This window comes from Magallana gigas, chromosome 3, assembly GCF_963853765.1.
Source record: "Magallana gigas chromosome 3, xbMagGiga1.1, whole genome shotgun sequence".
In the NCBI taxonomy this organism is placed as follows: Eukaryota; Metazoa; Mollusca; class Bivalvia; order Ostreida; family Ostreidae; genus Magallana; species Magallana gigas.
In genome coordinates this window covers 50,526,227-50,538,368 of record NC_088855.1, presented here as the reverse complement: position 1 = coordinate 50,538,368, position 12,142 = coordinate 50,526,227, and the positions used below count along the sequence as shown (strand labels likewise).

General features: G+C 30.6%; 1 non-coding gene across 1 annotated transcript; it reads left to right on the top strand.

Annotated features, from left to right (window-relative positions):
• The first annotated feature begins 5,058 nt into the window (after positions 1 to 5,058).
• Positions 5,059 to 10,873, top strand: LOC105344315 (uncharacterized). Its single transcript, XR_004603868.2, has 2 exons — positions 5,059 to 5,286; positions 10,125 to 10,873. It is a non-coding gene; the product is annotated as an uncharacterized protein (transcript).
• Positions 10,874 to 12,142: the final 1,269 nt, after the last annotated feature.

The window sequence follows — 12,142 nt, the reverse complement described above, 5'->3', positions numbered from 1 at the left end:
AATTTTGAAATTAGTAAATCGCCAGCTTGCCTCAATATATTTTGCCTAGAATCCGAAGACCAAGAAACCTAATTTAAACATGATCCTTATAGTTGTCTTTGTTTTCAAAGATTATATTCTTTTTGTCTTCTTGATTGGTGCTTTAGGGATGAGGGCAACAGTAAGCTGAGATGCGCAAGTTCACCGTCATTATCTTAAAAAAAGCAACTAAACGTAAACACAATCAGTTGACCTACAGACCCGAAGAGACCTTTTCTTAAGCCCTTATTCTCGATAAATTTTCCCCTTACTGAAAGGTCCAGAATCTCTGGCTCGCTGAGAACACTTCAGATCTGCTTGATTGAAGGAAAAGGGATGCCTCTAACCAAAGCGCTTTAATAAAAGTAAGAAACAAACTAGTGATGTATACCAGCTCCTAGAAAAGAGATTTCTTCTTGACAAATGCCGTTCTAAAAAAACGAGCACCTGTATATGATATGATTTTGTACCTTCAGGTTCTTTACTGAACTGTACTTTTCTACATCAATGGTCACATATTTCCTACAGTGCTTCTGTTTCAGTGCCATCTACTTCTGCTTATTAGGGCAAAGTTTGACGAGTTGCATAAATGATTGAAGGGTCGTGCGTCAAAACACAAAGGTAACTTTTTTTTAAATGAACAAGTTTCAGACACAGACTGGTTATTTACTTTTTATATGAACATATATTGTAGCTCATGTTTATTGAGATCTCTTATATGTTAACATCCCTATTCCATATTAAATGTTTATTACTTTCATTTATACTGCCGCTCTATTCATTGTCCAGAAACTAGAAATATTTGCAGACTTAAGCCAAATTGATTGATATGAGGAAGACATTGATTTAGCAATATCTCAATTCCAGCGGGGTTTTTTTTTAAAGCAAACAGTTGATATCTCAATGGTGTCCAAATGCTACCATGAATATTAGCTAGAACTCCTTTTTTTAAAGGAAAAAAAGCTTTTTTGAACGGCTTCGTTAATATTTTATGGCGATAGACTTTTGTTTCTTAGAAAAATTACATAATGGCTTAAATAAATGCTGGTGCTTTGATCGCCAACATTCCAGTTGACAAATGTCATTGTAGAAATTGGAGAGCCATATCTTAAACATTTTATTGTATATATTACGTAAGCGGATATAGGGAAAGTCTGTAGAGCTTTTATAATTTTTGTAAATAGCCCCAGAAGTAAAAACGTTTAAAGCAAGAAAAAGGAAGAGTTACATCAAGTTTAAACCGGTATTGTCAAAAAAGTACAATTTTCAAAATAGTTATACGGTACTTTACACATTTGTGTGTGTAGTTGTGCTTCATAATTCAACGCTTCAAATAAGTCTTGAGATGAATTCTCTTAATTTCATATCTTTTTATACGTCATGCTTAGGTAGCTGTTTCTACACATTAGACAGACAAGAGAATGAATTCAGCTGCATCTAAAAATAAAATAACATTCATTAATTAATGTAGGTAGGGCTTGCATCATTGATCATGATATGTCGATTTTGGCTTTTAATTTTGTTTTTATTTTGGTATTTTGTATACACACTAAATATAAGTACACAAACATACAACTACATAGTTTAAATCTAATTAGTTATTTTTACACGATAGTTGTAGTACAGTTGGCAAATGCCATAATGAAAGTGAATAATTATGATATCATTTTAAAAAATTAGCAGACAGAGCAGATAACATTTTCCCCAATGCTTTTCATACTGGGTGATATTACAATTCTTTAGAAGAAGATATTTTTCAAAATGAGCAGTCTATCTTTTTTCAGCCAAATCACGAACTTTTATTTGATTTGTTAACCGTTTACATTTGAGAACAAAGATAAACTGTTTTATTACATGTACATATCAAATACTGTACAATATAAATCAACGAAATTAAATCCATGACGAATTTTTAACCCTGGTATTAATGAATACAACAAGATTACGATATGACGAAATTTAATGCCAACGAAATCTTGTTTGGTTTAAAAACAACGAAATCTTGACCCAACGAAAATATATGTTTCTACAGTAGTTATGATATTTATATTCTTGTTGTCAAAAAATATACATATATTAAAAGCTCTACGGAGTTAAGAATGTCTTTAACTGAACATCAGATTTCTCTAATATCTGGACAATAAAAAAAGAGTGATATACTTTGGCTAGCTAAGGGTTAATTTAAGAAGGTTTGAATCATTAACCAAACAATATATTGAGACATTTCAATAACAACTTATAAGGGAGATGTGCGACCGTCATGTGCATTTAAGAATGAAAATGTAAACAGTTCTTGAACTTGCTTGTTTCTGTCAAACACTGACTAAAACTTTTGTCGAAAGATAAAAAGATATACATATGAGGTTCTTCTTGTTTCATTTTCAAATTACTCATAGAAGAGCAGAACAATGCCTTTTTATCACTTAGAGCTGCGCAGGTACAGACTTAAATTCAATTAAAAATCTTAAGATATGAAAGGAAGTCATAAGTTTCCACTATACCACCATTTGTTGAGAAAAGCTCAAATCTTGCTTATTAAAGTTGCAACTTTGCCTCTAAAGATGGTACTTTATTCTTAAAGTGGGTCTCAGAAACCAACAGTTCGCACATATTTTTTGATTATATTTGTGTTTATGGAGGTACATTGCAATTATGTTTTTGTTAAAAAAATATCTGTATATTTTTTATTTAAGACAATTTTTTGGACTTCCACCATACTTCTTTAAAAAATTAAAATTAGTTTGATTTATACTTATAGAACCTAAGAAAAAACCTAATTGGAACTGGTATTAAGGTGTCTGTCACATTCAGTCCAGATTGTTTTGAATTGACATATTTTTGTTGTTGATGAAAATATAATGTCAATGTGCCTCCATACACAGGAGTTTTAAGTATAGACTGGAATTTTTTTGTTCTAAAAATTGATCCCATGCCGACCGATAAAAATTAGGGTACACTACTTGAGGCAAAGTTACTACATTAATGTGCAATATTCAACCTTTTTTCTAAACAGATGTTGTAGAGAAGACACCAATAAACCTCTTTCTAACTTTTTTTTTTTTTTTTTAGATTTTTACAGCTGTTGTAAGCAATTAAAGAGGCATCGTTTGCTCTTCTATGCGTAAGCTGCATACAAAACAGCATGTCGAACATCATATTTATTGCTTTTTCATCTTTTGACAACATTTTTAGCCAGTTCTTGACAGAAACAATCAGGTTCAAGATATGTTTACATTTTATTCTCCAATGTACAAGATGGCCGTACATCCTCTGTAAGGAAACTTAAACATTAAACAAAATATCTACAAAACTTAAAGATATGAATATTATCAATATAAAACATTGATTTCCTTTAATTAGAAGTATCTCTTAAAGGTACAAGAAATAAATTAGAAATAATCCGTCGCTTTGGTATTTTTTTTATATTGCAATTCTTCACTCAAAATTTAATCGGGCTTAATCTCAAACTGTTGCACGCAAAAATACTACTTATAAAAGTCTTACAGCTCTTTGGTGTTAAAAATCAAAACCAGATTATAAACGTTGACATTTTCCAGACTGGCGCATTTGTATCGATACAATATAGGTCCCATAGAGAATATCTATAGCACGTTTCATTGTGTTACAAACTTATAGATAAAAATGCATCAATGAATTTCAACGAAAGATACTTTACTACCATATGCAAGGTTGTGAGTTGATAAAACTCGTGGGCACTTTAAACTGTAAACTTATATGACAAATTATGATTTCACAAGCTTTTTATAAAACTTTCTAAATTACAAATATATAATTAAAACGACTGATATATTGTTAAATTTTTAATTTTTTTAAACTCTTACCAAGAGAGGCGGCAAGGAACAACTTCATTTTGTGATGTACCCTCTTTTTAATAAATCTACACAATTTATCCAGCTTTCTTATTTCGGATGGAGCAACGGCTACTCGTTTAATGATATTTTTCATTCAAAGGTGTTTAAAAGCTATGTCATGGCCAAATATAAAAAAATAAGTGCATGCGCGGATCCAGATTAATTTTCATTTTTCCATGTGATTTAAAAAAAATTGAATTTTGAATATATCAAAGTTACTGTAATGAAAATTTATCCATGAGTTTAAGATAAATTAAAGCTTCGATTAAAGTATTTGAAAGGATTAAAAATTCATAAAAATTGTAGATGACGTCTTCATATTTAACATTTGTCCTTTTGATATGAACTTGAAATTGAGCGTGCGTATAGTCTGAACATAAGTGATAACTTTTGTCCAAATTTCAGGTCTTTACTATCAAAGAAACACAGGTTACAAATTGTAATTATTAAAAAACATCATTCAAATGAAGGGTTCATCGTTACGTAATACTTTGACTTTTTCTGCCTAAAGTAAATAAAAGGCATGATTTATATGTATTTCTTGTAAAAAGGTAAAATTAGCTTGCCAAAAAAATTTAAGCCATCAATTTGTGTTAACTAATTTTACGGGTGTTTCGTACTACCTTAATCTGTTGGCACTTGACGTAATAAATAATCTTATCCCCTTCTTATTTACATGCCTATGTATGAACTGAGTATTCGGTCTTCATATCTGATTGCTGAATATTTCTTATAATTATGTTGTTTAACATTCTTTATTTCTTGCATCACAAGTAATTAACCTCTACTGTGAGAAACCCATACCTACATTTAGATTTTGTTCATTACAAACTCTGTACCGTTTTAGTTGTAAATCTTTTAGACTATTGCTATGGTAAGCATATATGGTTTGCAAGTTAAACTCTAGATGCTCTGTCTTGAGTCAATTAACCATGAATTATCTATTCTGTAAATAAATGACTTGAAAAAAAAACTCTTGTCGGAGGCGTTTGTCAGAAAACAAAGCCGCCTACTCGACAGAAACTAGTAGTTTGCCATTCTTCAACATCTGTGTTTTTACCCCTAAACGGAAATATATTGTGCTGGCTTTGATTTGTCTGTCGCAGTCTACGTTATCACGTGATATAAAAAAAATTCATTAATCATGAGGATACCCACAAGATATCAAATTCTCACAAGAAAACAATTGCTTTTATAAATTACCACTTGTCTTTGCTGGCAATCATATTTCTTTGTGGTATCTTGATAATAAAACCTTAGCATCGTCGTAGAGCATTTGATTAATTCTAATTATTACACCCAAGAGAAGTATAAAATACTCGGCATGTTAATCCCGTAGTGACTTGACTTGGGAGAGGGACTCGACACTATTGAAATGACAGGGAAAATAAAAGTCGTGAGTATCTTGTTATCATAAAATTTGGCTATTGGGAAAAAGGATTGTATAGATTATGCCGAACAGTCGTGCAAAGACTTTTGATATTTAAAATATAAATGAAAATGTTGATAAAGCTGGTGTATGGTTAATAAATTATGTAAGAATATCAGTGATTAGATGTTTTAAAGAATTCCATCAGTGATTTCAAAAGTCATCATCGTTATAAACTATTGATTTAAAAATGTTTTATCTAAGCTATATGTTTCAATTTGTAAACACGCTTGATGAACTAGTGGCATATTTATGTGCAAGATTTTTAGAGCTTTATTTTTGAAGAGGACTATATATGATATGGGCCTAAAATTGCCCCCTAAAATGAACATCATTATTTTACTGTAATTCTTTAATGTTTACCATGTACAGATATATGTGATGTTTTTTTTCCATAATTTTCATTTTGATTCAAGTGCCCACAATTTAGAAATATGACATCATAAAGACAACTCTTTCCCGCCATTTTTGCATCTTATGCATAAAACGGTTTGTTTTCAAGCTGTTCTTTCAGAAAACATAGAGCGCATGCTTGAACAAACAAAATATCTTATTCAGAGATGTATCTAGCCAAGACTTATTCGTGACAGAAAAATTTTCCTTGTTCAAAGAGTCGCCCTATATTTCCCATTGATAAAATGATAAGTAAAATGTCAATTTTTGACTGATTTTGATTGAACTATAAAAATTGCGTCACATCTGACGTTATATACTGCGAGTAAGTGCAAATACATCAAATAAATAGGTGAAAAATATAATTTATAACAACTATTCTAAAAAATAACGTAAAAATTTATTGTACGCGAAACACTTTAAAAAATGGCGAATCATGGGGGCCAAATTTGGCTCATATCATATATATTTCTTTGTAAAGTCTGCATCTGGATTTCTTGTGACAAACAAATTTGCAACTAATATAAATTGAACATTGTTCAATGCTGAAATTTGAAACATCATTTTCCGCAATTTTTTGTTGTATTGCCATATGACTCCGTACATCCTTAAAGAAGGAAAGTTGTGTTTTAATGAATTATCAATTCATTTTTTCAAGATATATGAATTGGATCATCGTAATTGCCCAGTTCTTTTTGAAATTTTCATTACTATTTGATATCGTCTTACTTTTAACAACAACAATATCTATAACAATTGCTGTGATATCCGTGCAGAACTGCGTATTAATTTAGAGTTACCGGAAATCAATTATTTGTCTGCTATCAATAACGCTTTGACAATAATTCTTGCTTTTAGTCTCAATACATTTTAAGAATATCCATTGGTCTATTTTCTACAGTCTTATACATATTCTCATTTTACAAACCTTTCAATGAATCAAGTTAATGCTAAAGATAAGAAAAGAGTGAGTTTAGAAAGGATTATAGGTAATGATCAATACAATTAATTCCGTCTTAAGTGCCAAAGAGTCAGTTTCATATGTTCATGGAAAAAAAATTTTGCTTCAAAATTTCATACCATTCGCACGATGCTATATTTGCGAGGAAGATAATATCCTTATTGATAGTATTCATATGATAGACGCGTTGATTTTCTCGAAACAAACTGAAAGAAATGATTTAGAAATGCAACAAAACCAAAAAACAACGGTTTCATATATCATAACTAAGAAATGATATCTGAGAAATCTTCTTCTTTTTTTAAATATAAATAATCTACATGTAATTATCAATATCTTTATTCAAAAGTTAGAAATATATCAATCATAATTTTATGTTAATTGTCAGCTTACATAATTTTTATGAAATTGAGAATGCTTTTGTTTGTTTGTTTGTTTGGTTGTTTTTTTTTTTGGAAAGACAGTTCTATTCTAAGGTTGTTGATCCCTAAAAACAAAGTGTCTAGAAATGTCGACTATTTAAAAGGACATTTTAGTGCAAGGGCACAATGATAATGACATTTTTTTACTTTTTGTAACCATTGGCTATGTCATTCAATTTATTTTTTCTAAAAGCATTTAAGAAGGAATGACAAAAATATCGAGATTTGTTTTTATGAATATATTTAATTGTTATGGCACGGGGCATTTTGGTGTTTTTACCGTTAAGGTTGCCATACCTGTAGTGGTGTCTGAACACTGAGCCTCTTAACAACTGATGGTGCTCACCTTTGGTTTGATGGAATATTAGAAAAATTGAGGACATGTTCCATCATACCCGAGGAGACCAGCGTTAGTTAACACATCGGCACAAAGACGGGTTGTAACGCAAGCTAATGTATAGAACAGCGCCAGTTAAAAACGTTGGTATCTATTAAAATCATGGCAGGTTTTGACACAAGCTTCCGTAAAGATCGGTGGTAGTAAGTTTACCCAAACTTTGACTTTACGAAATATTTTGACTCAAGCAACAGTAATTGTATGTATGGCGACAGATGACGAAGCATGTCAATGTTTCACACATGATTAGTTTAATAAGCATCGACATTGCTTCGGGCCCTTACAGTTTAGTTTGTATAGACATTAAGTGTTACTGAATACATTGTCCTTTGTACGATGAGAAAAGAGAAATGATTCCTTCATCAGAACAAAAAAGAATGATACCAATAAATAAAGGAAGGTTGTACCTTTGGAAATTACATCTATATATCTAAAAACTCATCGTTTGGTTTGAAACTGCAATAAAATATCATTACATCTTAAGACAGCGTTCTATTTAAAGATTTGTAATTTTCAAAATGATTCTCAGCACCAAGATTTAATGTTGTGTCTCTTGCAACCACTCTTTTGTTGAATGATTTCACTGCAAGAGTATAAGGTCCTCAGATTTATGCATGTTTTTTTTAGGGGGTATTCCTTTTCTCATAAAAAACCTAACGATTATTCTTATTGCTTTTTAAATCTATGAATCGAATCTATCCAAATGTCAGAAATAACTTACAATTTTTCTAAAATATCAAATGCACGATTAAAATGAAACCAAATCCACGATCAAATAAAAAAAATAATACCAACATTTATGTCATTCTCATACAGTTCATTGGAATTTAAGGACAGACGAGACGTTCCTCAATTTTGTATAATTTTCTTTGATATTTTATTCCTTACTTATTTACATTTAAACCTGTTAATTCTTAAAAATTCAGGGTACATTACCAGGCTCGTTTCGGAGCTAGAATATTTCGAATTTTTCTTTAAAATAGCATGCAAAATGCATTGGAATGCTTATAAGTAAAGTCATACTATGCATTTTCAATTGAACACTTTATATCTAAATAAATAAAGAATCATATTACATAAAAATATAATTATGAAATTAAGAAGTGGAAATCTTCACCTTGTGGAGATATGAAAAAAATAGAAAAAATGGAAGATAGGTCGCGTCCGACCTTAATTTGAATTTATAAGTTCAAATAATGCAAACCGTCAAATAATCAACTTATTGTTGTTTTAAACTGTATGCTACCACTTTACATCTGTTTTGGAAAGTTTGATTTTGATTTGAATTTGTCAAAATAATAAAGGAACCTACTTAATTTTCTTGTTTAAAATTGTATTTTAGAGCATAAAACAAAGCAGGCGAAATAACGTTTTTGGTTTTAAAATGGTGTGCACAAAAAAATCATACTGTTAATTTATATCTCAACTACCTTAGAGAGGAGTTAAGTTTAATTGTTATTCACAAAATCATCGTATCAGTATTTCAAATATGCATCATTAAAAAAACGTTCATTGAAAACATCATTGAAAAATTCATTGATGGTATTATCATTAGATAAAAGATTTATTTGCATTTAAAAACTTTAAAAAATAAGAACGCCTTAAACATTGTGCTCGTTTGCACATTTCCGACTCGGTGTTTTTCCCCATCTTTAGGAAGGAAGGTAGGGAAAACGATTTTTAAAATTTTAAATCGTTGCTTAAAAATTTAAGAGATATAAGCTCTATCAAATTAACAGATTTCTTCAGAAAAAAGTTTTCTGTATAAGAAAATATCTTGATTCATGTATTATTTACATCATTTGGTCGGATGAAGGCAAACTAGCATTTTAAGAGGTTGCTTTAATCGATATTTTCATTTTTGAGTGGTAAAAAAGATAGAAGAATAACACTTAGTACGTTCTTCATTTCCATTTTTACAAAACATAAAATCAATTTAAACGTTGCAAATACCTGGATGTTAGGGTTGTATGATTCATGAAAAATGATTATCTTTATTTGCTTATCCTAAAGGTTCGACATCAACAAGTAATAAACAAATGAACAATAAAAGTACGGTATCGTGAGTCAGATTCTGGTTGTAAGATTCAAGTGCGTGTATTGATCGATTGGCCTTCACTCGGCTAGATCAACGTCCTTGGAATAAACGTTTTAACTTACATTCTCCTCTTCAGTATTTTTTCCTACATTTACATCACTATTACTTTTCATCAATATCATTCACAAACTACAATTTAGACCATTTTAAGACCCTTACTTTTAATGCGGAACCTGGGTGCACACAAATAGTTTTTCCCTAAAAATTACTTTGCCTACTGTTTTCATAATTTGAAAGTGCCTGTTTGTCATATTTTTGCTGAAAGCCACTGTAAATCTATCGGTACCTCCGCTTCATTTACGAACGACCCAAGTTTGAATCTTTTTAGCGACAATTGCCCACAGGCACATGCGCATGCATTGTAGTAATGTAGATAAAACCATTCTTCCAAAAAATTATACAACACTGTGATTAAATGATCAAATTCCTTTAACATTGTCTTTTATATTAAATTAGATCACAGATAAAAGTATAAATATATAAAACTTTTGTTTATAGAAATACACCTTTTAAATAAATATCCCTTTTTTACAGCTTCCAGTTTTTATGCTGTGTGTGTTTAGTCCAGTTGTTTGTTCTCTACACAAGTATTTCGATAAGTTCGGACGACAAGGAAGGAATTCTGGGATGCACTCACCATCAGCTCTTTCACACATCCAAGGATACACCCTGGATAGATCTAGTTCGCCCATTTCTACCGCTGAGCGGAGTGCTCAAAGGGACATTATACGACCCTCCGAACCGTTTTCTACAGACATCGAGCTGCCTTGGCAATGTGATTATAATTACTATTGGCGTGATTTGGGAGAGATGTACTTTCCAAGACATATAAAAGAAGTCAGATGTTTAAATACAACTTGTTGGTACGGCCATTATCGATGTGTTCCTGCCAAACATACAGCTAGAGTTTTAACACGGAGTTTGGAAGGAGATCAGGACGGGAATTTACCCTTCACTCTACGACTTGACTGGAAGTTTGAAAATGTCGACTTAACTGTGGGGTGTATGTGCTCAAGGTAAAAACGGATACAACCTGCTGGTGTTTTTACTCTATAGAACCTACTAATGTATGATGTGCTAGTTTCTTGAATTCCATCTAATGGATAAAAACTTGCTGATGATTATGGCAAAGCTTTAGATTAAAAATATTATCCAAAGTAAAAAAAAACCCCACTTATCACAAATTGGACAAAACAGCTCAAATGTTTATTTTTGAATATTTTGAATATATGTTTCTATTAAAAGTATATTTTTATTTCTGAATAAAGATTATCTCAAATGAATAACTTGCGTTTCTTTGTGGCTAAACTATGGCGATACAAATGCTGAAGTTTATAAAACCCAGAAGTATTAATAGAGGTAAAATGCATACTATAAAGTGACAAGATCATCAAAGCAGATAAGAGGCAACGTTCTGAACAAGGAGTTGCAACGAAGTTGATATAGCAACTGTAATGGTAAAAAATGACATGGATACCTCAGATCTTTTGGTTTTTGTGTGTGATTCTATTATGCCTTTATCATAATCCGTAAGGCATTCAAGATGGTTCGATTTTTATCTCTCCGTGCCCTCTTACTAAAGGAAGGGTATGATATATATATTTTTTACTTGAGGATGATGTTTACTCGAAATGAATAAAGAAATCCACTGTTAATAATGAACAACCATCTATTTTATGATATAGACCTTTGATAGTTGTGTTATTTTTCAAATCAAAAAGTAGGTCAATAGCACACTTTTTCAGTTTAGGGTCTTTGAATATCATTTGGAAAATTAAGAAAAATTCCTCAAAATTTTACACCACGATTGAGATTTTCGTAATTGTGAAAATATTGCTTATAGCTTAACTCTTTCAAAAATAAAATATAATGCAGTTTGGGAATGACAGTAAACATGTAGCTAAATAGAGAAAACACACAGAGTTTTAGGTAACAATTTCCTTTTTTTTTTTTTTTAAATATTACAGTCCGAATTTTCTCTATCAGTTGTCAAATATCTACCCATTTTTATTCATTTTAACAAGAAAATGATGATAACACTCTTAAAACATTTATAATCCTAAACAACTATACTGAACTAACTCTGCTGGCATAAACTTAATATGAGATCATTGGTTAAGATATTGAGATTTGGTGTCTTTTATTGTTTCTAAGCATTCTTCTATATTTTTGCATTGCATGTCATTTTTATTTTAAAGAATAAGTACGATGAAACAATCCAAATATATGCAAAATTTTACGGACTTATTAAAAAAACCTTAACCTTTATCATTATAGCGCTGCCAATAATGTTTAGTCGAAAACAAAATCCAAAACAAAATAGTTCGATTTTCCTCTTTATGCTTAATCTATGGTTAAAGTAAGTAAAAATATCGAATGTAATGTCAGTGATTATTCATTTTATATATATTTTCTGTTTTAAAAAAATCCTTCTCATGATATTGAATTTTATAAAGATTTGAATTTGAAAACTCAAACTTTGAGTAAACAAGATCCTTTTGAAAAAGGTTTTAAATGTATGCTAAAACATTTTGCCATTACTTATTTTTGGA